The following is a 27,941-nucleotide window of genomic DNA, read 5'->3' as shown; positions in this document are numbered from 1 at the left end:
TTTATAATATAAAATAATATAATATAATATAATATAATATAATATAATATAATATAATATAATATAATATAATATAATATAGAGTAATAAAATAAAATATAATATAAATAATTAATATATTATGATGTAATACAATATAACATAATATAATATAATATAAAATAATATAATATAATATAATATAATATAATATAATATAATATAATATAATAAAATATAATATAATATAATATAGAGTAATAAAATAAAATATAATATAAATAATTAATATATTATGATATAATACAATATAATATAAATAATTAATATAATATAATATAATATAATATGATATAAATAATATAATATAATATAATATAATATAATATAATATAATATAATATAATATAATATAATATAATATAATATAATATAATATATAAAATATTTATGATCATTGCTGATTGATGATTGGTCAGATATTGGGGATGGGTGGGATGTTCGGTCCATCAGTCAGTCAGTCAGTCAACAGTGGCCTTTACGCAAGAAAAGCAGGCACGAATGGCACTCACAAAAAAATTTGAGATCTGAAAAAGTGTACACAGTGGCCTCTGGTGAAAACAAAAACTGCAAAAAAAACCTACTTTCTGGGACGTATTTGTTGCTCTCCAAAAATGTACATAGAGGTACGTTTTCAGAATGAGCCTGAGTTGAATCCATTGCTTTGAAAATATGTAATATCAGATACACAATAATACACTTATGATGGCTGAGAGAGCTTAACATGCTGCAATTTAAGAAAACTCACGTGCTGAAGTCCTCACAATGCAAACAAATTACGAAAAAGTTCTGCATTTTCTCACAACAAATTCAAATAGTGTTTGCGTTGTGAGGATTTTTAGCATGTGTGTTTTTCCTAAATTGCAACACGTTAAGCTCTCGGCCACCATAAGTTTGTGTATAGAGCAGCCCTGTTTCTATTATTACATATTTTCAAAGCAATAGATTCAACCCAGGCTCATTCTTAAAACGTACCCCTATATACATTTCTGGAGAGCACCAAATACGCAAACAAATTACGAAAATGTGCTGCATTTTCTCACAACAATTTTTAAATAGCCCAGAACACAGCGGAAATGTTTCAAGAGAACTCTAAAACGTGACTGACCTGGCTATTTAGGTTTTGGTTATTTAGGCTAATGAATACTAAAGACACAGGAATCAGGATGTTAAAATAAACAAAAACTCACCTTTTAAAGATCACCTACAGCTTGACTGAGCAATAGTCACGACACAGTGACGCCTGTCCCACTCCTTTGTGTCCGATTTTTTTCCAAGTGCTGTGAGAAAATGCAGAGCGTTTTCCTAAATTGTTTGCATTGTGAGAAACTGCAGTGTGTTTTAATGTGTTTGCATTGTGAGGATTTTGCAGCATGTGTGCTTTCAAACGGATAAAGATCATGTCTTAATTTGCAGGCGTTTTTTGTAATTGCATGCGTTTTCTTAAATTGCAGGACGTTAAGCTCTCACGGCCATCGTATAAACTGAGAAAACTTTATAAAACTGAACATTAGAGAATAAAAGAAAGAGTGTTGAGGGTTTGTGCTGGTCTGTTGAACTCAATAAATGACCTCTGAAAGATGAGCAAGGATTACAAATAAGAGCTGCAGTCATTAGTCATCCGATTCAAGTGTTTAAGAAACTAATAGAGCCGCACGTGATAGCTGATAAAGTCTGTCTAATCTCTATATACAGGAGATATAATGGACACTGTGTCCAGGAGGAGGTCTGTTGATGAATGAAAGTCAGACAAAGTCTACTCATTCATTTTTCTTCAGTCCCTTATTTATCACGGGTTGCCAGAGTGGAATGAACCGCTAACTATTCCAGCATTTGTTTTACACAGCGGATATCTTTCCAACCACAACCCAGTTCTGGGAAACACCCATACACACGCACACGCTCATACACTAGGCCCAATTCAGTTAATTCAGTAGTGCATGTGTTTGGACTGTGGGGGAAACAAGAGAACCCGGAGGAAACCCATGCAAACACGGGGAGAACATGCAAACTCCACACAGAAATGCCAACTGACCCAGCCGAGACACGATCCAACCTTCTTGCTGTGAGGCAATAATGCTAACCACTGAGCCACGGTTTCGCCCTCGGTTTAAAAATGAAAGTCAGAAAAATAAAAGTGGTTTTAAAAGTAATTTTAAAGATGTTACAGCATCAAAACTATTTATTATTATTAATTATTAATTATTAATTATTAATTATTAATTATTAATTATTAATTATTAATTATTAATCATTAATTATTAATTATTAATTATTAATTATTATTATTTTAGCAATGATTTAAAAATATATTCATTTATATTCTGTTTTATTAATTAATATAATTTTTTCTATTATTATTGTTATTATCCTTGCAAAAAAACATGTTTTTTTACTGGGCACAGCAACAAAATCTATTCTATTCATTACAGAATAATATAATAAACTATATTAAAATAAAATAAAATAAAAAATAATAAATAACATAAAATAAAATAAAATATAAAATAATAAAATAAAATAAAATAAAATATAATAAAAAATAATATAATATAATAAATATAATGAAATAAAATATAATTAAATATAATATAATATAAAATAATAAAATAAAAAATAAAATAATATATAATATAATATAATATGATATAATAAAATAAAATGAAATAAAATAAAATATAAAAATTTGGAGAATGAATTGCTTATAATACTAAAAATAATGTTACTAATATATTATATTATATTATATTATATTATATTATATTACATTGTATTATATTATATTATATTATATTATATTATAATAAAACAGTTATGTAAATTTAAAATACAATAATTATACATTTAGATATTAACAATAATAATAATAATAATAATAATAATAATAATAATACATTCATTTATTCATATTCTTATTGGCTCAGTCCCTTTATTAATCTGGGGTCGCCACAGCGGAATAAACCGCCAGCTCATCCAGCATATGTTTTACGCAGCGAATGCCCTTCCAGCCACAACACATCACTAGGAAACATTTATGCACACTCATTCACACACATACACTACGAACAATTTAGCCTACCCAATTCACCCATAGCACATGTCTTTGGAGCTTAGTCCCTTTATTTATCAGGGGTCGCCACAATGGAATGAGTTGCCAACTATTCCGGCATATGTTTTACGCAGCTGATACCACACAAGCACTCATACACTACAGCCAGTACTAGCGCATGTGTTTGGACTGTGGGGGAAACCGAAGCATCTGGAGGAAACCCACACCAACATGGGGAGAACATGCAAACTCCACACAGAATTTCCAACTAACCCAGCCAAGGCTTGAACCAGCGACCTTCTTGCTGTGAGGGGACAGTGCTAACCACTGAGCCACTGTGTCACCTATATTTTTTAATCATTCACATAAAAATTATAGTTTATCACCAGTTACAAACACATCGACATTATAACTGCCCGACTCAAATGCAAAATTCAGTGTTGAAGATCTGATTTGATCTGATTTCACTGTCCTACATTTTAGTGTGTGTGTGTGTGTGTGTGTGTTTCACCTTTGAGCTCTACATCAGTCAAATCAATATCCACTACTTCCAGCGTCCTCTGAAAACACCCCACAACGCTCTCTGGGACGTGATGTTTTTTTCTTCTTCCTCCAATCAGCCTCATCCTGCAGGTCGAGCCGCTGTTTTGTCTGAAGGGAAGGTCAGACGTGTGGGACAGACTGTGGTTTCTCTGAATCAGCTGTTTTTGCGCCAGCGTCAGACATCACATAGACACTGATGATAGATCCTGTAAAGCAGAGCTCAGCTTACTGACATCATCATCATCACCATCATATGACAAGATCACTGAATACTGACATTGCGGTCATGTCAGCAGTACATTTGGATGTCGTTAAGAGATTAGTTCACCCCCCATGAAGGACATTTCTGAAAATTCAGTGCTGTGAAAAAGTGTTGGCCCCCTTTCTGATTTATTTTATATATATATATATATATATATATATATATATATATATATATATATATATATATATATATATATATATATATATATATACATACGTACATATATATATATATATATATATATATATATATATATATATATATATATATATATATGTGTGTGTGTGTGTGTGTATATATACATATATACATATATACATATATATATATGCGTGTGTGTGTGTGTGTGTGTGTGTGTGTGTGTGTATATATATATATATCGGATGTTTCCTAATGATGGGTTGCGGCTGGAAGGGCATCCGCTGCATAAAACAAATGCTGGATAAGTTGGCGGTTCATTCTGCTGTGGCAACCCCGGATTAAAAAAGGGACAAAGCCAAAAAGAAAATGAATGAACGAAAATTCCAAACTACATAGCCGTTCGTGAAAAAAGTGTCCACACTCCTTGTTAAAGCGGCAGTCAAACTGCACTTTTTATCCTATAGACTTCCACTCATACTCAAGCGAACTTTACAGAAATGTAAAATCATGTTTAATCATCTTGTTTAATCCCACCCCTTGTTGCAGCGCCATACGTCAGAATTTCGCATTCACTCTATTGTGACTGCAGCGACTCTGGTTTATCACACCTGAGTACATTTTCTCAAGCCACACCTGCTCACAATCAAGAAATCACTTGAATAGGACCTGCCTGACAACGTGAAGTAGACCAAAAGATCCTCAAAAGAGATCTGGCAATCTGGAAAAGGCTATAAAGCCATTCCTAAAACATTATTACCCCCACTGTTAAATTTTTCCCCCAATTTCTGTTTAACGGAGAGCAGATTTCTTTTCTACACATTTCTAAAGATATTAGTTTTAATAACTCATCTCTAATAACTGATTTATTTTATCTTTCTTATGATGACAGTAAATAATATTTGACTAGATATTTTTTCAAGACACTTCTATACAGCTTAAAGTGACATTTAAAGGCTTAACTAGGTTAGTTAGGTTAACTAGGCAGGTTAGGGTAATTAGGCACGTTATTGTATAATGATATATATATATATATATATATATATATATATATATATATATATATATATATATATATATATATATATATATATATATATATATATATATATATATATATATATATATATATATATATATTCATTTTAAGTCCCTTTATTCATCAGGAGTTGCCATAGTGGAATGAACCACCAACTTATCCAGCATATGTTTTACACAGCGAATGCACTTCCGGTTGCAACCCAGTACTGAGAAACACCCATACACTCACACACTCATTCACTACAGCCAATGTAGTTTATTCAATTCCCCCATAGCTCATGAGTTTGGACTGTGGGGGAAACCAAAGCACCTGGAGAAAACCCACGCCAACATGTGGAGAACATAGAAACTCCAAACAGAAATGGCCCAGTCGAGACTCGAACCAACTACCTTCTTGCTGTGAGGCAACAGTGCTAACCACTGAGTCGCCCCTATTGTCATTCATAGTACTTATTTAAGTAAGTTTTATTGAAGTGAGCTGCCACTTCAATTAATGTTTCAACAGAACAGCTTTGAAATCCTTCAGTCTTCGCCTCTATGTATAAAAATATATATATATAGTCACGTCTCAGACAGCTTTCTTTCCATTTCTTTGTCTGGCGAACAAAGCTGTGCACTTTAGTTATGATAAGATCTTACTCTGCTCCAATGGACTGAGCTTTGCTTCCACAGTCCTGCACAAATTCACAAACTGTACAAATTCTGTCCTCATGACCTTCACACACACACACACACACACACACACACACACACACACACACACACACACACACACACACACACACACACACACACACACACACATGTACAGCTATCTTTATGGGGACTTCCCATAGACATGATGTTTATGCTATATAAACCGTATTCAATCCCCCTATCCCTAAACCCAACCCTCGCAGGAAACAATCTGCATTTCTACATATTCAAAGCACTTTATTCTTTGTGATTCATGAGATGCTTTCCTCATGGGGACCAGAAAATGTCCTTACAACATTCACTGGTATTGCTATACGCAGGCCTGTAGCCAGGAGAGGCTCGGGTGGTTCAAAAGACCCACTCCCGACTAACAAAGTCCAGAGTTTGGACTTTACATGTGTTTGTTTGTCCCATTTTTTTACGGCCATGCCATCATAAATTGTGAAAATTACCCATAGGAGAAGGCTTTAGGACTAATTTAATTTTGAACTATTCAAGTGGCCAAATTCTGACTGAGGATAGTGGAATGAATTTTTCTTTCTTAAATGATGGATGATAATAAATTTGTATTTAAAAATAAGCATTTTTTACTTAAGGCTTTGTCCCTTTATTAATCCGGGGTCGCCACAGCGGAATGAACTGCCAACTTATGCCAGCATTTGTTTTACGCAGCGGATGCCCTTCCAGCTGTTTTAAGAATTCATTTCTAATTACTGATTTATTTTATCTTTGCCATGATGACAGTAAATAATATTTGACTAGATATTTTTAAGACACTTCTATACAGCTTAAAGTGACATTTAAAGGCTTAACTAGATTAATTAGGTTAACTAGGCAGGTTAGGGTAATGAGGCAAGTTATTGTATAACGATGGTTTGTTCTGTCGAATAGAAATATATAGCTTAAAGGGGCTAAAATGGTTGTTAAAAAATTAAAAACTGCTTTTATTAAAGCCGAAATAAAACAAATAAGACTTTCTCCAGAAGAAAAAAATATTATCAGAGATACTGTGAAAATTTCCTTACTCTGTTAAACAACATTTGGGAAATATTTTTTTAAAAAAAAGGGAAAAACATTTCTAAAGGGGGCTAATAATTCTGAACTCAACTATATATATTCATTCATTGATACATTTTCTTTTCGGCTAAGTCCCTTTATTAATCCGGGGTCGCCACAGCGGAATGAACCACCAACTTATCCAGCATATGTTTCACGCAGCGGATGCCCTTCCAGCTGCAAACCATCACTGGGAAACATCCATACACACTCATTCACACACATACACAGCGGACAATTTAGCCTACCCAATTCGCATGTACTGCATGTCTTTGGATTTGTGGTGGAAACCGGAGCACCTGGAGCAAACCCACGCCAACATGGGGAGAACATGCAAACTCCACACTGAAACGCCAACTGACCCAGCTCAGGCTCGAACCAGCGACCTTCTTGCTGTGAGGTTAACGTGCTACCCATTGCGCCATTGTGCAGCCCTATCAAAAAATTCAGTAACACTTTACAATAAGGTTCATTAATTAATGCATTTACTAACATGAACTAATCATGAACACCACATGTACAGCATTTATTAACCATAATTGAACATTTACTAATGCATTATTAACATCCAAGTCCATGCTTGTTAACATTAGTTAATGCACCATGAGTTAACATGAACTAACAATGAACTACTGTATTTCATTAACTAACGTTAACTAACATGAACAAGTACAGTAGTAAATGTATTGTTCATTGTTTGTTCATGTTAGTAAATGCATTAATTAACATTAACTAATGAACTGTAAAGTGTGACCAAAAATTCTAATTTTGTTTGTATAAAATATATGTATAGTTTTCATTAATAAAGAGTAACCATTACTTACATTTTCTTAAATTACCTATAAGGTAATCACTGGTATAGTTAAACAAATACAATAAAATATATTTTTCATTCATTCATTTTCTTGTCGGCTTAGTCCCTTTATTAATCCGGGATGGAAAAAACAAACAAACAAGCGCATTCTGCAACGAATTTCTTTATTTGCTTATTCATAAATAGTAAATTAATTAAAACTACAGTAAAAACACGGAAACATGTAAAACATTTAACATCTTATTTAGTGGCTAATTCATATAAATTCGTATGATCTTATTCAAACAATTTAGTACAATTTGCTCCTCCCCCAATGACGGCTGGATTTAGAGGCGGGGTTTGGTGCCACGCCTCCGTTTTAAAATCGTACATCTTCATACAACTGAACAAATTTGTATGAATTAGCCACTAAACTAACAAACCGTGAAATAGTTACGTTTCCTTTTGAGATCAGGCTGAAAAACAGATAGATTGTTATATTTATAGAAAGAGTGATGATCATATGAATTTCATTCATTCATTTTCCTTCGGCTTAGTCCCTTATTTATCACAAGAGCGGAATTAACTGCCAGCTATTCCAACATGTTTTACGCAGCGGATGCCCTTTAAGCTGCAATCAAGTCCTGGGAAACACCCATACACTCACGCATCACGGCCATTTGTAGTTTATTCAATTCACCAATAGTGCATGTGTTTGGACTGTGGGGAAAATCCACGGTAACACGGGGAGAACATGCAAACTCCACACAGAAATGCCAACTGGCCCAGCCGGGGCTTGAACCAGCGACCTTCTTGCTGTGAGGCAACACTGCTAACCACTGAGCCACTGTGGATATCCAGCTCCGCTTCTCATTTCTTGTTCCACACTCACAGAGGTTTGGTAAAACAGGAAGCTGATAACTTCACTCTTATATACTTCATTTCTTGAAAAGTTCTCTCTTTTCAAGCAGCGTACGTGCTGGAATCAAGGTATTGATTCTTTATAAAAGGCAGTGATTGAAAGACTGACAGTCTGAGCGGTCTGCATACGTGCAGTAGAGACATTACCTGGAAGTGCTGTATATCTGTCTCCCACGCCTCCGCTTCACAATGTCAGCATTATACAGACTGCAGATCTGCCTGATACCAGCAGCTTTCTGAAGTTCCCTTCACAAAAAACAAACACAGCACAGCAGCGGCATAGTCACTTCTACTCAAACGAGACTCAAAAAGAGCTAAAAATGTGAAAAACAATTAGGATGAAGTGAGAAGGAGTGGCATGCTTATAGTATTACATCTCTCGTTCCCTCTTTCCAAAGCAGGGAGCAGATCCAGGTTTCTCTCTCTCCACGAGTAAACAGTGTTTCTGCTGCAGTGCCTGGTACTGCTCTGCTTCTCAAAGAATTATCGCCATCTGACTGTTTGATGACCTGATAAAACATCATTGAGAGTGCTGAATGCGTATGTACTTTCTGCCTAAACAAACCTCAGCATGACAACTCAATTGTGTGTGTGTTTTCAAACAGATGCTTAAGATTTTTCATACTCAAGCTCATTATTGATATGTACCCCTGTATACATTTCTGGAGAGTGCGAAATACATCCCAGCAGCCGTTTTTGTGAATCCACCAGAGGACGCTGTGTATGCTTTTTTAGATCTCAGAATTCTCTCGCTAGTGCCATTCGAACCTGCTGTTCTCACGTAAATCCACCAGAGGCCGCTGTCGACCCAACCGAGTGTTTTCAAAAGCAATACAGAAAAAGAAACGCCCTTGTGATTTTTACCACATTGTACCATGTTATTTACTTGTTTATTTCATTTGTTTGCCCTTTGTTTTATCTGTTTACCGTAGTGTTCATTTTAAAGACGAAATGCAGCCATACGTACCTCTAGCTACATAATTCACGCTCTCCAGAAATGTAATGTAATGTGTATTTATATAGCGCATTTATTGTGTATGACCATACCCCCAAAGCGCTTTACAATCATGAGGGGGGGTCTCTCCACACCACCACCAGTGTGCAGCATCCACTTGGATGATGCGACGGCAGCCACAGGACAACAGCGCCAGTGCGCTCACCACACACCAGCTATTGGTGGAGTGGAGAGACAGTGATAGAGCCAATTCAGTGGATGGGGATGATTGGGAGGCCATGATCGTAAGGGCCAATAGAGGGACTTTGGCCAGGACACCGGGGTTACACCCCTGCTCCTTCACGAGAAGTGCCATGGGATTTTTAATGACCACAGAGAGTCAGGACCTCGGTTTAACGTCTCATCCGAAAGACGGCGCCCACTGACAGTGTAGTGTCCCCTTCACTTTTACTGGAGCATTAGGACTCACACAGACCACAGGTTGAGCACCCCCTGCTGGCCTCACTAACACCACTACCAACAGCAACATAGCGTTCCCTAGTGGTCTCCCATCCATGTACTGACCAGGCTCAGCCCTGCTTAGCTTCAGTGAGTAACCGGTCTTGGGCTGCAGGGTGATATGGCTGTAGAAATGTCTATAAAGCTACATATTGCCCTATTCAGCCTGATTTCACGAGAAAACATAACTTTTAAAAAAATTTTTAACTTTAGTGGCTAATTCATGAGTCCGTACGGAAATGTACCTTTTTTAAAAAAAGAGACGTGGCACCAAACCCCACCCCTAAACCTTAATCACAACGCAAATCATACTAAATTGCATGAATGAAATTGTTCAAATTTATATGAATAACCCACTAAGTTAAAAAGTTACGAATAGCTGTGAGATAGCATTGGACTATCCCAGCAGGCACCTTGACGTCAAAACGACATCAAAAAACCAACCCAGGCTCATTATTGATACCTACCCCTGTATACATTTCTGGAGATCGCAAAATACAACCCAGGAGCTATGTTTTTTTTTGCAGTTTTTGTTTTTGCGAATTCACCAGAGGCAGCTGTGTATGCTTTTTCAAATCTCAAATTTCTCTTGCAAGTGCCATTCGCGCCTGCTGTTCTCACATAAATCCACCAAAGGCCAATGTCGGCTGACTGACTGACCGACCGATCACCGTGAGGGCTTTTCTTTTTCTGGATTGCTTTTGAAAACACTATCTGTTGGGTTTAAGGAAAGGGGTGATCAGGTCAATCAGTGCTTTTAAAAACAATGTTGGTTGGCTTTAGGGAAGTGCGGGTGGGTGGGGAGTTCGGTTGGTCAGTCAGTTAGTCATTCAGTTGACAGCGGCCTCTGCTGGATTTACGTGAGACCAGCAGTCTCGAATGGCACTCGTGAGAGAAATTTGAGATCTGAAAAAGCGTACACAGTGGCCTCTAGTGGATTCCTGAAATCAAAAACCGAAAATAATTAAACATACCTCCTGGCACATATTTCGCGCTCTCCTGAAATGTATACAGGGGTACATATCAATAATGAGCCTGGGTTAAATATTGTTTTGGTTAAATCCCTCAGCCAAAAGTCTCATCAAAGTGGTTCATTATTATTGTTATTCATTCATTTTCTTGTCGGCTTAGTCCCTTTATTAATCCGGGGTCGCCACAGCGGAATGAACCGGCAACTTATCAAACAAGTTTTTTTTTTTACGCAGTGGATGCCCTTCCAGCCACAACCCATCTCTGAGAAACATAAACACACACACATTCACACACACAATCATACACTACGGACAATTTAGCCTACCCAATTCACCTGTTCCACCTGTGGAGAAAACGGGAGCACCTGGAGGGAACCCATGCGCATGGAGAACATGCAAACTCCACACAGAAACGCCAACTGAGCTGAGGCTCGAACCAGCGACCTTCTTGCTGTGAGGCGACAGCACTACCTACTGCACCACTGCTTCGCCCTATTATTGTTATTATTATTATACTATTATATCCTCCAGAACTGTCTTGAGCGTCTGCACTCCCAAAGACTGTCTCATTGCATTCGTCTTCTTCTGAGGAGGTCATATATTATATAAGACATACCAAATATACCAAAGCAAACTCTGATCTTGGATGGACTCATTAAGTGGAAACGCTGCTTTATTCGCTAATGTTTTTACTCGACATTCCAGTTTTCTGCATAAAATTTATTCGCATCTTTGAATAAAAAGTCTACAGTTCAAGTGAGATGTTAAAAAGAAACTACGGATGGAGCGTCAACTTCTGTATGGTCTGTGTTTTAATTTCTGTCAGTCAAAGTGTTGGAGAGTTAATGAGGAACCAGCATGACCTGCTCCACCCAGTCCATCAGTGACCCCCTGCTGGCCTGTTTGTTTGCACAGGCTCAAAAACAGCCCGCTGAAGATCCACGTCTGAGGAGAACAAGAGCACAATAAGACTGACCGAGAGTCTGAAGAGAGAAGCAGGGGTTCTCCGATTAGGAGATCCCAAAAACAAGATATGCATAGGAGACACCAGAGGAGCCTTATCTGCACTGGCCTTCATCATGCAAATGCTTTAATATGCTTTTAAAATAAGACTGGTTGTTATTACACGTCATCATGGGCTTTATCTAATCGTCCGGTTCTGATTTCATATCAACTTTTTTTTTAAACGTCTAAATGCATTGAGGATCATGGGCTAATGGTGGATGGTGTCGAAATGGGAAGCAGTCATAAGGGTCAATTATTTTATTGAGATTTTATACATTATTTGAAAACTGAACGAATAAACTTTCAGGAACACTGATGAATGGTTTGGGGAATTTTGGCCGAGATACAACTATTTGAAAATCGAATTGAGATCGAAAAAACACCTTTAAAGTTGTCCAAATGAATGCATATTTTTACCGTAATATTACACTGCTATGTATTTATGGTAGGAAATCTTTCTAAATGTCTTCATGCAACATGATTTTAACTTATCTGTAAGAGTCCAGCAGTGGAGTTTGGTGAATGTGACACCCAGGTCAGGTCTCTTCAACATGGCCAAGTGTACAGCATCCCGACTGTCCAGCACATCCACCAGCCTGACCTCATCATAGATTTTATAAAGCACAGCTCTGGAGGGTTCAGATACATATGGGGCCAATCAAGACCATTAGTTTCTTCAGTGTGTTGTGGTTCCTCAAAGACTTGCCAAGTACCATTGCTATCAATAGTGTATGACAGATATTTGAAGATCTGGAATCTGAGGGTTCAAATTTTTTTTTATATATATATTAATAAAATCACAGTTAAAGTGTCTAAATTAATGCATATTTTACAACAAAAAAATGTGTTTTTATGTATTAAAGGTTGGAAATCTTTTAAATGTCTTCATAAAAACATGACTAATACATATATTTAAAAATCTACAATCTGAGGGTTCAAAAAATTAAATATTAAGAATGAAATTATTTATGGAAATCTTTTAAAATGTCTTACTGGAACATGGTATTACTAAATCGTCTAGATATTTAAAGATCTGGAATCTGAGGATTCAAAAAAAATTAAATATTGAGAAAAATTGCACCTTTATAATTGTGCAATTTAAGTTCTGACCAATGCTTATTTTTAATCAAAAATAAAATGTGTATGCATTTATACTAAGAAATCTTTTAAAATGTCTTCATTTAAAGTTTTCCAAATGAATGCATGTTATTATATGTTTTATAATATGTTTTTATGTATTTATGGTGGGAAATCTTTCAAAATGTCTTTATGAAAACATAATTTTTACTTATTAGTGTAATACAGCTATTTAAAAATGTGGAATCTGAGGGTTCAAAACTATGAAATATTGAGAAAATCACCTTTAAAAATGTGCAAATTAATGAATTTTGTTATTAAATATTTTTCATGCAATTTTTTTATAAACCTTTCAAAATGTCTTCATGAAAAGATTATTTTCACTTAATAGTCTAATACAGCTATTTGAAGATCTGCCATCGCAGGGTTTAAAACGCAAAATATTGAGAAAATCACCTTTAAAAATGTGCAAATTAAGTTCTGACTAATGAATATTTTTAATTAAAAAATTACCCTTTTATGCATTTATACTAAAATAATCTTTCAAAATGTCTTCATAAAAACATGATTTTTAATTAATAGTCTAATACAGATATTTGAAGAGCTGAATCTGAGGGTTTAAAATTGTTTAATATTGACAAAATCACCTTTAAAATTGTCAAAATTAATGCATATTTTTACAAAAATATGTTTATATGCATTTATACTAGAACGTCTTTCAAAATGTCTTCATGGAAGATGATTTTAACTTAATGGTCTAATACAGCTATTTGGAGATCTGGAATCTGAGGCTTTAAATGTAAATATTGAGAAAATCACCTTTAAAAATGTGCAATTTAAGTTCTGACGATTGCAAACTTTTATCAAAAATTGTTTTTATGTATTTATACAAGAAAATCTTTCATAATTTGAACTTAATATTCAAATGATTTTGGGCATAAATGAAGAAAAGAAAAACATGTTGACTAATAGCATGTTTTGTTGGCTAAACCTTAAAAAAAAACAAAAAAACCTTAAAACAACTTTAACCTAAGATTGATTCTGAGTTCACAAATGTTCCGAGCTCACCATAATATGTTCACATCAAGGTTTTAATCTGATGTCACGAGAAAACTATTCATCATTAAAGTGAATAAGTGTATATGTATGAGTTCACATATGATCTCATTCAAACAAAAATAAACAATGTTTATATAAAGTAAGCATGAAGGCCCACCCTAAACCTCCTGTCACTGGGGCGTGAGCACAATATGAGGACGCGCAACTGAGGTCATATAAATTCACAGGAATTATCCTCTCATTAAACTCATGAGCATCCATAAGACTGGGTTGGGTTTTATGTTACGATTCATATGGAAGTGTGTATATTTTATATGAACATTCATCTCAGTGCTCATTTTACAACTCCCATAGAGTTCAACAGTTTTACCATTTTTAAATGTATTTATTCAGCCAATCTCAAAATCTGCTGGGAGAAAAATCCACAAACAAAAAGAGTTTTGATCATTGTTTTATTTAAAGCTTGACTCTTTTGTAGTCACATACTGTACTAGGACTAACATAAAATGAAGAGCTGCTATTTACTAGGTTGATATGGCTAGGAACTATACTCTAATTCCAGCGTAATAATCAAGAAACTTTACTGCCGCAGCATAACCGCATCAGGCGCAAAGATATTATGAAGCACTGTTACCTAGCAGGGGATTATTTTCTCGCACCCTTTCCAAAACACAGATCCAGTCTCAGCTCTGGCCTGAGCAATCTCATAAGGAAAAGTCATACTTCAGTAGTGAAAATGAAGAATCTGGCTGGTGCCCATTCGAATGAGACTAAAAGCCAACATCTGCCATGCACAAACAGACAAGATGCTCCCTGAGGGTGCACATCAAGAAATTCACAGTAAATATGCAATCCCTACACTGGCTGCAATTGTCCTGATTCAGCAGTGAAATTTTAGCTTAGCTTAGCATAGATCATTGAATTGGATTAGACCATTAGCATCTCACAAAAAATTTGAAAAAGAGTTTCAATGGTTTACGTAATTAAAGCTTGACTTATCTGTAGTTACATCGTGTAATTAGACTGACGGAAAATGAACTTAATGCTATTTTCTAGATCAGGAGCTTTCAAACTTTTTATTCTCAGGGACCCCCAAATATGATGATTCCTTGCAGGGGACCCCTTCGCCTAAAGTTGAAAAGGCGCTTATATATTTCAAGTATAAAGATACAAACTAAAATTCTGTATATCGTTGTCACGATTACCAGCGATCGTCTTTCATAAGATCGCTGGATTTCACTACCTGTAACTCATGGACTACAATTCCTCCAATTCTGGACTACATTTTCATACATGCACTTCACCCTGACACACATGCTTCCTCATCTAAACTGATTACATTCACACCACCTGAGGATTGTCAGAGACTGATTGCACACACTATTTAAACCACACACTCACCCATTCAGTTTGCCGAGTCTTGTTTCCTGATAGCGACATTACGACGCGGTTTCCTTTGTCTGCCTTTGCCGTGTTTTTGATCCTTTGCCTTGCTTATTTGTTTAATTCTGTTTGCTGCCTGTTATTTTGACTTCCGACTCTGGATTGCCCTCATACATCTGTTTGCCCCTGTATTGACCACTGCTTGCCTGACAATTCTAATAAACCTGCAAGTGGATCCTACTTCAGTTGTTAGTGTCACTCCCCAAGGTTACAACCGTAAAGGCATTATACTTCATATTTCACAGGCATGCATGGTATTGTTTTTGAAGCTATTTATTTTATTAGTTGGCAACTCACCATAGCCAAAAATGATTCTCAAAATGTTTTTATTTCATAAAAAAAACTATGAAATATTTACATTAACTGAACAAGATAGGTTTTTATAAATAAGGCACTGGTAGATGAAAAGTTAAAGCTAGACATTTGTATTTTCTGTAGTTTTCTTCCATCGTTTTGTATTTTTGGAAAACTGCAAAATATTTACATTGAACTTATGCGTTTGCTTGCTGTGTTGACAGAGCCAGACTGAATTGTTCTGAGCAGTTTAGCAGTCTTTAACACCTTCAAACAGCATCTCGAGGAGCAATCGTAGTGTTTCAGCTTACCTGTGTTTACCTTACCTGCAAGCCGAGCCAACAGAGGAATTCAAAGGGCCGAGCTGCGGTCACAATGTTCACTCTCACTGTTCCCATTGTGCAAAACAGACAAAGGGCATAGCGGATAGGCAAATGTGACGCTTGCTCCAAGCAACCTGAAAAATAGTGATGTTGCAGTTTATTATTTATCCACTATCATCAACCACAATTGTAAAAAGCACCTCACAGCAAGAAGATCGCAGGTTTGAGTCCAGGATGGGTCAGTTGGCATTGTGTGGAGTTTGCATGTTCTCCCCAAGTTGGCATGGGTTTCTTCTGGGTGCTCCGGTTTCCCCCACAGTCCAAACACATGCGCTATGGGTGAACTCATTCATTCATTCATTCATTTTATTGTCGGCTTAGTACCTTTATTAATCCGGGGTCGCCACAGCGGAATGAACCGCCAACTTATCCAGCAAGTTTTTACGCAGCGGATGCCCTTCACTGGGAAACATCCACACACATTCACACACTCACTCATACACTATTAGCCTACTCAATTCACCTGTACCGCATGTCTGTGGACTGTGGGGGAAACCGGAGCACCCACGCGAAGGCAGGGAGAACATGCAAACTCCACACAGAAACGCCAACTGAGCCGAGGTTCGAACCAGCGACCCAGCGACCTTCTTGCTGTGAGGCGACAGCACTACCTACTGCGCCACTGCCTCGCCCTATGGGTGAACTGGATAAGCTAAATTGGGTGTATGAGTGTTTCCCATAACTGGGATGCAGCTGTAAGGTCATCCTCTTAGCAAAACATATGCTGGAATAGTTGGTGGTTCATTCCGCTGTGGCAACGCCTAATATATAAGGGACTAAGCTGATAAACACTGCGCCCTACCCAACTATTACCACTTCCGCTCCTGACAAACCCAGAAATGTGAAAAGGGTCCATTTGATTGGGCTGAATGTCACACAAGCTATCTCTTCAGAAGCCAAACCAGTGACAATACAGCCCACAAATCAACGAATAAAATCTGTCTTCCACCAATTAGCAAGCTCACTGTGGTATTTCAAGCAAACTGCTCCTCCTGTGAATTGATAAGGACAGTGAAGTGGCTGGTCTTGTAGAGATGACCTGGTCAGTGGTGTGTGTGTGTGTGTGTGTGTGTGTGTGTGTGTGTCACAACAGGAGACGGAGCCTGTAGGTCATCAGGAGGTTATCCTGACCCATGTTTGAGCCCCGCTGGCAGTGTTTATCAAAGCAGGAGTCACGCAGGGGGGCACGGGCCTGTTGGTGGAGGGGTGAAAGAGCTTACTGAAGGTGTCTGTCAAGGATGGCGCTGCTCTCCCTCCGCCTGGAGCCACAAGGCCATTATGGGGGAGCAGGAGAGACAGATAGTCCTTAATCACGTTCCCCTGACCCTGGCCAGAAGCGAGGGAGGCACGCTAGCATTCATGACTGAGTTTTGAGTTGCTGGAGTGCCATAACTATGGAGCCAGATCCGTCGCAGAAATAGTAGATTTACAACATATAATTTGTTCACAGTTCTATTTGTAAATTTAAAATGACAATATGAAAATGTGCAGATTCAATTCATAAACTCAAAGCAATTATTGAATGCAAAAAGCACAATTTGTAAATTCACAAAAAATACTATTCATAAATAAACAAAACACAATTCATAAATACACAAAAAACAATTTGAAAATTTAAAACACAATTAAAAAATGCACAAATTCAATTCATAAATTCAAGACACAAATTATCAATACACAAAACTAAATTCGTGAATTAAAAACACAATTTATAAATGTGCAAATTCAATTCATAAATTTGTAACAATTCATAAATAAGCAAATCTAATTCATACATTTAAAACAATTTAGAAATGCACATATACAACACGTAAATTTAAAACACAATTAATAAATACACAATCCAATTCGTAAATTCAAGCCACAATTCGTAAATTCAAAACACAATTTATCAATACACAAAACAGAATTTGTAAATTAAAAACATAATTCATAAATGCGCAAATCCAATTAATAAATTCATAACACAATTCATAAATATGCAAATCTAATTTGTAAATTCAAAACAATTCAGAAATGCACACATCCAACTCATAAATTCAAAACACAATTCATAAATGTGCAAATCTAATTTGTAAATTCAAAACAATTCAGAATTGCACACATCCAATTCATAAATTCAAAACACAATTCATAAATGTGCAAATTCAATTCGTAAATTTAAAACAAAATTCATAAATACACAAATCATAATAGTAAATTAAGAACACAATTCATAAATTTAAAACACAATAAATACACAAATACAATTTGTAAATTTAAGACACAATTCGTAAATTCAAAACACAATACACAAAACAAAATTTGTAAATTAAAAACATAATTCATGAATGTCCAAATCCAATTCGTAAATTCAAAAAACAATTCATAAATACATAAATCCAATTTGTAAATTCAAAACAGACTTTATAAATGCACCAATTAAATTCGCAAATTTTAAACACGATTCATAAATACACAACTTCAATTCGTGAATATAAAGCACAATTTATAAACACACAAATTCAATTTGTAAATTCAGAACAAAATTCGTAAATTTTAAACACAATAAATACACAAATCCAATTCATAAATTCTAAACACAATTTATCAATACACAAAACAAAATTTGTAAATTAAGAACATAATTCATAAATGTGCAAATCTAATTCGTAAATTCAAAACACAATTCGTAAAAACGAAAATCTAGTTCATAAATACATAAAACACAACTCATAAATTCTCAAATTCAATTGGTAAATTTCTCATGAAAGCGCATAAGCGCACACATTTAATTGATGTGGGGAAATATTTATCATTTTACTTTCACACCTTGTGTTTTCAATTTTACGAATTTAATTTTAGCGTTTACACATTGTGTTTTGAATTCATAAGTTGCATTTTGTAAATGCGAGTTTTGTTATTGCAGATGCATTATTTTTGAGGCTGATCTGGCTCCATACCCAACTTTCTGCGAAATGAGCAGCAGTTGCAGCCGAACACTCGTAAAAGTCTTATTTATGCCAATAAAATCTCCGCTCCCTGTTTGAAAATCCCACATGCGTCGTCGTCAAACATCCCCACCCTCAACAGACTCAGATTCACTGCACGTTTATGCATTTACCTTGCTGTGTACTCTCTTTTTTTTGTTTTCTTATAGGCTCACCTGCAGCAGGTCTACTCTGTTTTGTTCTTTTAGGGGGGGCTGCAGCAGATCTGGGGTCTGCGTTAGCTATTAACCAGTCCGTATATATAAGCGTGTTACTGATTGACACCTTGTGTTCTTGAAAGGCTGGTGGCGACCTGGGCCTTGTCCTCCACAGGTGTTGTCTTATCCAGGAGAATGTTTCAGAGGTCTTCAGACTGACATCCGCTTCCATTCCTTCAACTCTTGACCTGGTGCTGCCTCCACATGAGATGCTGAACTCCCTACATGGAAAATATATTGTACATCTACCCTGCTTTAAGTACATTTAAAAGTACTGCTTAAAAAAAGTGAACATACTGTAGCATATGTGAATTAATGTTACGTAATGTTACGAAATGCACAAGGGGAAGAGAAATGGTGAGAATGGGACAGGTTAAACATTGAGCGCTGGTTAAATCTGATTGCGTCTGGAGAACTATGACAAAAGTCTATAAAGTAAAGTACACAATACGGGAACTGTAATGCTTGAATCAATGCTGCCGTTACTTGGATGCGTGTCAGATGAGCTATAAAGTCCTGGTTAAGACGCACAACAAGAACAGGCGCAAATTCAGACTGTTAAAAGCAATGACTGTAAAAAATATGGACGACGCGACAGCCCCTTTTCCCATTGAACGCCTTGAGGGCAAAACGCCTGCTTGACGGGCACAAACTGTCGCAAAAGACTGCTGAAATTGGAGCCTTGACATGCGCAGAAGGACTGTCTGATGGAGCCAGAGGAGGAGCCGCGAAAATGAGCGGAGTCGAGCTTCCAATCAAACGCTTTATGTAAAATCAACCACGCCCCCCGAACTGCTCAGCATGCGTTTGCTGTCATATCAACACAAATGGATGTAATAACGTTAACAAATATGAGGGTTTTTATATTCAATCGCGCCAGCTCCGGGCCAAAGCACATAACCTACTCGCGGCGTCGCGGGCTGATTCCGGCTCGCATGCGGCAGCGCCGGCTCGCTCGGCCGCCGCATCTGGCTCGATTGACTCGGGCTGGAATCGGGCAGTGAGTCCAGGCATCCGGAGTAGGTCCAGCAGAGGTAGTCAGTCTGAGCTCTGAGGGGTAAGTCTCCGGCAGGCGAGAATCTAGCCGGAACTGGCCCGAGTGTATTTTGCTATCTGGGTGGCTAGGCGTGTATCAGCAAACTAATAAAGCCCGAAGAAAGCCCTGACCTTAGCGAATAAACAGTGTTCCACCAGGATCATGTATGTCAGAAACTGTAGTTTACTGCTGAACTCATTTTGTCATAGTAAAATAACACAGAAATCCAATAATAACACTTCAGTCTCCTGCCGAAGCTCAGAAGCGCTGCTTTGAGAAAACTGTCAATCACCGCTGTCAATCACGATGACACACCCAGCATTAAATTACTGCTAAAAACAAACTGTTTACAAAAATGAAGATCTGGACCTATTTCAGCACAATAATCAGTGCCTTAATCGACCAGAACCATCTTTCGGGACATTTTATTGCAAGTGTAATAATTTTTTTTATTTGGGCTCAAGTCTCCTTCATTAACACGGAGGAGGCGGGCTTTATGACTTGTACTGCAGCCAGCCCCCAGGGGGCGATCTAACGGCCGAGACCTTCACTCAAACGCAGGCTTGCGGCACACTTGGTTAAAAGTTACATGAAAGGAAACAGGAAGATGAGTTTGGGAAGTTCTGTGTTACTGTCTCTTTAAGATGAAGCAATAATGAATATATACGTATTAACTGTGCTATTATACACAACCTGATAAAAGTCTTGTCGTCGATCCCAGTTGTTGGAGCAACAAATAATAACTCGACTTCTAGTTGATCTTTTGGAAAAGTGGCAGAGTTTTGTGATGAATCATCTGTTGAGCTGCATCCCAATCATCACACATACTGCAGAAGACCTACTGGAACTTGCATGGACCCAAGATTCTCACAGAAATCAGTCAAGTTTGGTGAAGGAAAAATCATGGTTTGGTGTTACATTCAGTATGAGGGCGTGCGCAGGGCCATAGCAAGCTGAACTGCCTCTCTAGGCAGAAGTCGATCATGCCGCCCTCAACCCGAATTGAACATGTACACATATACAAACATGCACGCACAGAGTCATACACATGAGCGCGCGCGCACACACACACACACACACACACACACACACACACATGGCAGTAGCTTCATTTCCTTATCAGCTGCCATGAGCTCAAACCCAGTGAGGTCAGGCATTACAGTTTGAGCAGTTCCTTCAATTTACATACATCTGCTGCCTGACAAATGATCATTGTTCAGCCTGAAACAGTGTGAACTCTTACTAGCGTACGCAAACACGAGGCGAAGCTCAGCTGAATATTGTTACTTTGGTGGATGGAAAAAACGTTTATTTCTGAAGGCCAGATTTCCAGAGGAGCAGAGAGAGAGCAGCAGCAGCCGCAGGTGACAGTCTGATTCTCAGCCCGTCCTGCACTGAAACACTGAAACCCGGAGCTCCGACACCAGCCGCTTCATTCCCAGCCTCAGCACTAACCTTGACATCTGCGCGAGTTAAATAAACCTCTCCCAAAGCATCCACAACCACACACCTGCTAAGAGAAAACATCAGGATATCTGACAGTCAAATGACCCGTTTCCACTGAGCAGTGCGGTACAGTACGGGACGATTTTTTGATCCGTTTCCACTGATTTGTAGCGTACGGCACACTTTTTTGGCCCATTTCCACTGGGGGTTATGGTACAGCACAGGATGCTTTTTTGGCTCGTTTAGATTGAGTGGTAGAGTACAGAGCGATACGCTTTTTTGGCCCGTTTCCACTGGGGGTTATGGTATGGTATGCTATTTTTGGCCCGTTTCCACTGAGGGTAATGGTACTGTACATTTTTTTTGGCCCATTTCCACTAAGTGGTGGGGTACAGTACGGTACACTTTTTTGTCCCGTTTGCACTAGGGGTTACAGTACTGTGCGGTCCGCTTTTTTGTCCCGTTTGCACTAGGGGTTACAGTACTGTGCGGTCCGCTTTTTTGTCCCGTTTCTACTGGGGGTTACAGTACTGTGCGGTCCGCTTTTTTGTCCCGTTTCTACTGGGGGTTACAGTACTGTGCGGTCCGCTTTTTTGTCCCGTTTCTACTGGGGGTTACAGTACTGTGCGGTCCACTGTTTTGTCCCGTTTTGTCCACTGGGGGTTACAGTACAGTGCGGTCCGCTTTTTTGTCCCGTTTCTACTGGGGGTTACAGTACTGTGCGGTCCACTGTTTTGTCCCGTTTTGTCCACTGGGGGTTACAGTACAGTGCGGTCCGCTTTTTTGTCCCGTTTCCACTGGGGGTTACAGTACTGTGCGGTCCACTGTTTTGTCCCGTTTTGTCCACTGGGGGTTACAGTACAGTGCGGTCCGCTTTTTTGTCCCGTTTCCACTGGGGGTTACAGTACTGTGCGGTCCGCTTTTTTGTCCCGTTTCCACTGGGGGTTACGGTACTGTGCGGTCCGCTTTTTTGTCCCGTTTCCACTGGGGGTTACAGTACTGTGCGGTCCGCTTTTTTGTCCCGTTTCCACTGGGGATTACAGTACTGTGCGGTCCACTGTTTTGTCCCGTTTTGTCCACTGGGGGTTACAGTATGGTATGATATGCTTTTTTGGCCCGTTTTGACTGAGTGGTACAGCACAGTACGGTACACTTTTTTTGGCCCATTTCCACTGAGGGTTAAGATACGGTATGCTTTTTTGGCCCGTTTCCACTAAGTGGTATTGTATGGTATGGTATGGTATGTACAATCTGCTTTTTTGTCCCATTTCCACTGAGTGGTACGGAACGGTACGCTTTTTTGTCCCATTTCCACGGAGGGTTATGATACAGTAAGCTTTGTTGCTTTTAAGTGTTACAATACAGGATGCTTTTTTGGCCAGTTTCCACTGAGTGGTATGGTATGACCTGTAGGATTTTTTAGCCTGTTTCTACTGAGGGTTATGATACGGTACGCTTTTTTGACCCGTTTCCACTAACTGTTACAATACAGGATGCTTTTTTGGGCCGTTTTCACTGAGTGGTACGGTACAGTGTGATATGCTTTTTTGGCCAGTTTCCTGAGTGGGATGGTATGGTATGTACGGTACGCTTTTTTGTCCCATTTCCACTGAGTGGTAAGGTACGGTACTGTAGGATTTTTTGGACCATTTCCAAGGAGGGTTATGATACGGTACGACTTTTTGGCCTGTTTCCACTAAGTGTTACAATACAGGACACTTTTTTGGCCTGTTTTCACTGAGTGGTATGGTATGACCTGTAGGATTTTTTAGCCCGTTTCTACTGAGGGTTATGATATTGTACGCTTTTTTTGGCCCGTTTCCACTAACTTTTACAATACAGGATGCTTTTTTGTCCCATTTCCACTGAGTGGTAAGGTACGGTACTGTAGGATTTTTTGGCCCGTTTTCACGGAGGGTTATGATACGGTACGCTTTTTTGGCCGGTTTCCACTAAGTGTTACAATACAGGATGCTTTTTTGGGTCGTTTTCACTTAGTGGTACGGTACAGTGTGATATGCTTTTTTGGCCCGTTTCCACTGAGTGATATGGTATGATATGGTATGGTATGGTATAATATAGTATGATGTGCTTTTTTGGCGCATTTCTACTGAGTGGCACGATACAGGTTGGTACAATTTTAAATCCGCCTCCACTGTTAAAAGGTACCTAAAAGCAAACCCTACTGTACCACTTTTTGAGTTCCCTTACACAACAATTGGTACAAAAAGGCGGAGCTAGACGTGCAGCTAAACACTATTGGTTTACAGAGAATCCTGACTAGCACGTGTACAAGCAAGGAGAATGAAAACAAAGTGAGTGCCATTTTTAAATAAACAGCAGAGACATTACATTGTAATAATATATACATATAATAACAAGCCATGCCATCATCTTGATGAACAGCCACAAAGCCAAGGAGAAGAGCAGAATCTCACGTGTGTTCTGTTATTATTTTTGAGGCCATCTAATGTGCAAGTGGTTTCACGTTCTCCGGAGAGCTCGCAAGTGTGTCCTGAAAGGTTAATAAAAACAACATATTAGTGACTGAGATTAATGAAGGTCTCATTCTTGCAAATGAAACCTTCACTTGTTAAACTTTCAGCAGATACTGAAATATTTACAGCATATATTTAGCAATGAATATAATTGGGTGCGTATATGATATCCTGTTGGACATAAAACCTAAAATGAACAAAACAAATGAGCAGAAAATAAAACAAAAATGTTAATAAAAGGGTAATAAAAACGATATACAGTATTAGTGACTGAGTTTAATGAAGGTCTCACTCTCGCAAATGAAACCTTCACTTGTTAAACTTTCAGAAGATACTCTGTACAAGGTCTCTGTACACAAAAGAGGGTTCAAACAGAATACAAAGCCCCTTCAGAGACTAAGAAAAACAGCGGTGCATCTGTCAGGTGCTGCTCCGCCAGCGCCAGCAGCCTTGAAGGGAGTGCACCGGAATGCAGGGCATTATCTCACAACTCAGGCAACAACTTCGCCAACTTTTCTTATTTTCCTTGCTCTCGGGCTGAGAGAATGGCTGGAGGAGAAATCAATATTCCAGAGTCCATGCAGATTTTTTTTCTTTCTTTTTTATGTGGACCTATGTGAAACTGCCAGAGTGACCCCTGACTGAAGTTAATGACTAACTGTTTTATCTCTCTTTACAGCCCGGGCTTGAACCCCAAATCAATAGATGATGCACAAATATTCCAGCGCTCAGCATTGTCCACGCTCGGCTCTCGCCACTTTTCACATCTGCTGTTTCTGCCTCCTTTAGCACTCCTTTTTGTTTTGTTTAATTTAATTTAATCTAATTTTGTTTTGTCATTTTATTTTTGTTTTATATTATATTTTATTTTATTTTCTATTTTTTATTTATTTGTTTTATTTTATTTGTTTTATGTTATTTTGTTTTATTTAAATTTTTAGATATTTTATTTTATTTATTTTGTTTCTTTTCTTTTCTTTTATTTATTTTGCTTTTTTATTTAATTTAATTTAATTTGTTTTATTTTGTTTTGTTTTATATTTTTTATCTTATTTATTTTGTTTTATTTTATTTGTTTTATTTGTTTATATTTTATTTTATTTTGTTTTATTTTATTTGTTTATATTTTATTTTGTATTTTTATTTATTTTTAATTCTATTTCATTTTATTTATTTTATTTTGTTTTGTTTTATATATTTTATTTTAATTATTTTGTTTTGCTTGTTTTAATTTTAATTTGGTTTAATTTAATTTGTTTTATTTTATTTTGTTTTGTTTTATTTTAATTATAGTTGTATTTTACTTTATTTAGTTATTCCTTAATTTAGCTTTAAACATTTTATAAGTTCTAATTACTTAATAATTTTAATAATAATTGTTAATTTAAACTAATAAATAAAATTTTATTAATAATTAATCAATTCAATTTTTAATAATTGTATATATTTATATATTTAGAATTTATCCCCTTATTTTAGCTTAATTGTTAAAATTAAATTAAATTAAATTAAATTAAATTAAATTAAATTAAAAATATTGATGATAATCCCAATCCCAAATCCATTAGTACTTGGGGCAAAACACTGCAGATGAATAGAGGAAAAAAATACTTATTACCACATGCACTCTACAGTTGAATGATTACATTAAAAATTGTACAACAGTATTTCAAGTTTTCTCAAATGTTATGCTTAAATACAAAAAGGAGGCATTATTTTTCATTTTTAGTTGTATTACTAATTGATCATATATTTGTTTTTTTACAAAATTCTAGCCTAATTGTGTTGTTTTTTTCCGTATGTATATTATAATCACTTTACACTTCATATCTGCAAATATTTGGCAACATTAACCAAGTTATTCCAGCTCTTTTGAATTGTATTGAATTAAAGTAATAGCCATTTTGCAGTATAAAATGTTGTATATAATCAGGCGAATCCTGAACACGTCCTTCTGTAAAAACCTTCAGAATACAGTCAGCGATTTAACATTAAACAAAATACATAAACACTGCTGCAGGGGAGATTTATATGAGAAAAACTCATTTCAAATGTGTATTTCAATTAAATTCTACGAACACATATTGATCAAATGCAATTTAAATAATGTTTTCTTCACATCCATCGAAAACAAACCTGACAGGTGCATTACAAAGAAGCAAAAACAGTGCTAAAGCATTTGCTAGCAGCTAATGTGGGCTAAATATATCATCAGTCACTACTTTAAAGCTTATCTGTGGCTGAAGCAGCTCTGCGTGATCACAGTGAACCGAAAAAAGAGAGAAGAGAGAAAATGGAGGAGAGTTGAAGGGAAGTTTTGATGAATGACACAGCCTACAGGCTGACAAAACGGGTATCGTCTCCAATCGCGAAATCAAAAGTTCTTGCAACTTGTTTTACAGCCCAGCCAAAGGTTGAGCTCAAGGAGCTTTTATAGAATTATTAAGTAAGCAATTATGATAACCCGACGTTTTAAAGATAATAGCGTGATAAGATTCTGCTGGAGGCGCATTATCACTCACCCTCGCGTCACCAGTCAATATGTTTTGCGGTTTTTGTGCTCGTGTTTTGTCTGCCGCTTCAGATTGTACTCGATTTTGAGGCGAGCATCAGAAACTGAGGAACTGAGGGAGGGTTAGCATGACCCTGCTAGGCTAGTGGCGCTTTTTGTCGTCTTTTTATCAAAGCTCATAAACCTTGAATGACTATATATTGATAAAGACTGTTTAAAGTGTCATTGGAACGATAACATTTGCACTGTAAATGGCGGCCCGGAGGCTCCAGCTCTACCACAGGCCTGTTGATAACGACGGCATCCCCCGAACACACTATCCAGAGTTCACGAGCTCAGAGAGCAGCTTTTCAGGGTAATATTGTAAACAATAATAATAATAGATACACACCGAAATACCTTCTTGAGGTTCCACTGGATGAATTTAAATGTTCTATTTAGCCTCATATTTTAGCCTACACTGTAACAAATATGATGTGCTATTTACTTTAAAAAAAAAAGTGGTAACACTATTGCACGCAGTATTTTTAAGTAGTTTCAAAACTATATTTTTTTAAGCAAAAACACTTAAATAAATCAAGTGAAAATTACAAAAGATTCTGAGTGATAGATAATGAATTTAATATTATAAGTGGAATGTGCTTTTATAATTTATACAAATCCACAACCATTTACTCAAATTATTAGTATTTTTTTTAAGCAAAAAACACTTAAAAGAATCATGAAAATTACTAGGTTTTTTTTAGTGATATATGATTTTAATATTGTTAGTGGGATGTGCTTTTATAATTTAAGGAAATTAACCACCATTTGCTCAAATTTATTAATGAAAACATGTCACTACTACGCGTCAGCGTCAACGCTTCCCATTCACTTTGAATGGGTGACGTCAGGCATTGCCGAACTGCATTGTGGATCCGTTGGTGCCGCTTCAGAGGTGTTGCTCGCTGCAGGACTAGCTCAACTTTTCAAGCGCAGACGGAAGCGTCAGCCAATCAGATCACTGTATGCAAATACATCAGCTAGACAGTGGCCT

The 27,941-nt window shown here is 37.0% G+C and overlaps 1 long non-coding RNA gene across 3 annotated transcripts; it reads right to left on the bottom strand.

Moving 5' to 3' along the window:
• Positions 1-1,229: 1,229 nt before the first annotated feature.
• LOC141377733 (uncharacterized) lies at positions 1,230-27,242 on the bottom strand. Of its 3 annotated transcripts, XR_015478146.1 has the most exons (7): positions 26,916-27,242; positions 24,334-24,410; positions 16,155-16,300; positions 8,916-9,050; positions 8,689-8,787; positions 3,600-3,837; positions 1,230-1,319 (listed from the first exon to the last, which is right to left on the bottom strand). It is a non-coding gene; the product is annotated as an uncharacterized LOC141377733 (long non-coding RNA). The 3 variants fall into 3 exon arrangements; XR_015478147.1 differs by lacking the exons at positions 1,230-1,319; positions 24,334-24,410 and having other exon boundaries at positions 26,916-26,967; XR_015478144.1 differs by lacking the exons at positions 16,155-16,300; positions 24,334-24,410; positions 26,916-27,242 and having other exon boundaries at positions 8,916-11,246.
• Between the last annotated feature and the right edge of the window lie 699 nt (positions 27,243-27,941).

This window comes from Danio rerio, chromosome 2 (genome assembly GCF_052040795.2).
Source record: "Danio rerio strain M-AB ecotype USA chromosome 2, GRCz13ab, whole genome shotgun sequence".
Taxonomy (NCBI): domain Eukaryota; kingdom Metazoa; phylum Chordata; class Actinopteri; order Cypriniformes; family Danionidae; genus Danio; species Danio rerio.
The sequence above is the reverse complement of the archived record's forward strand: the minus strand, read 5'-3'. Positions and strand labels throughout refer to the sequence as shown.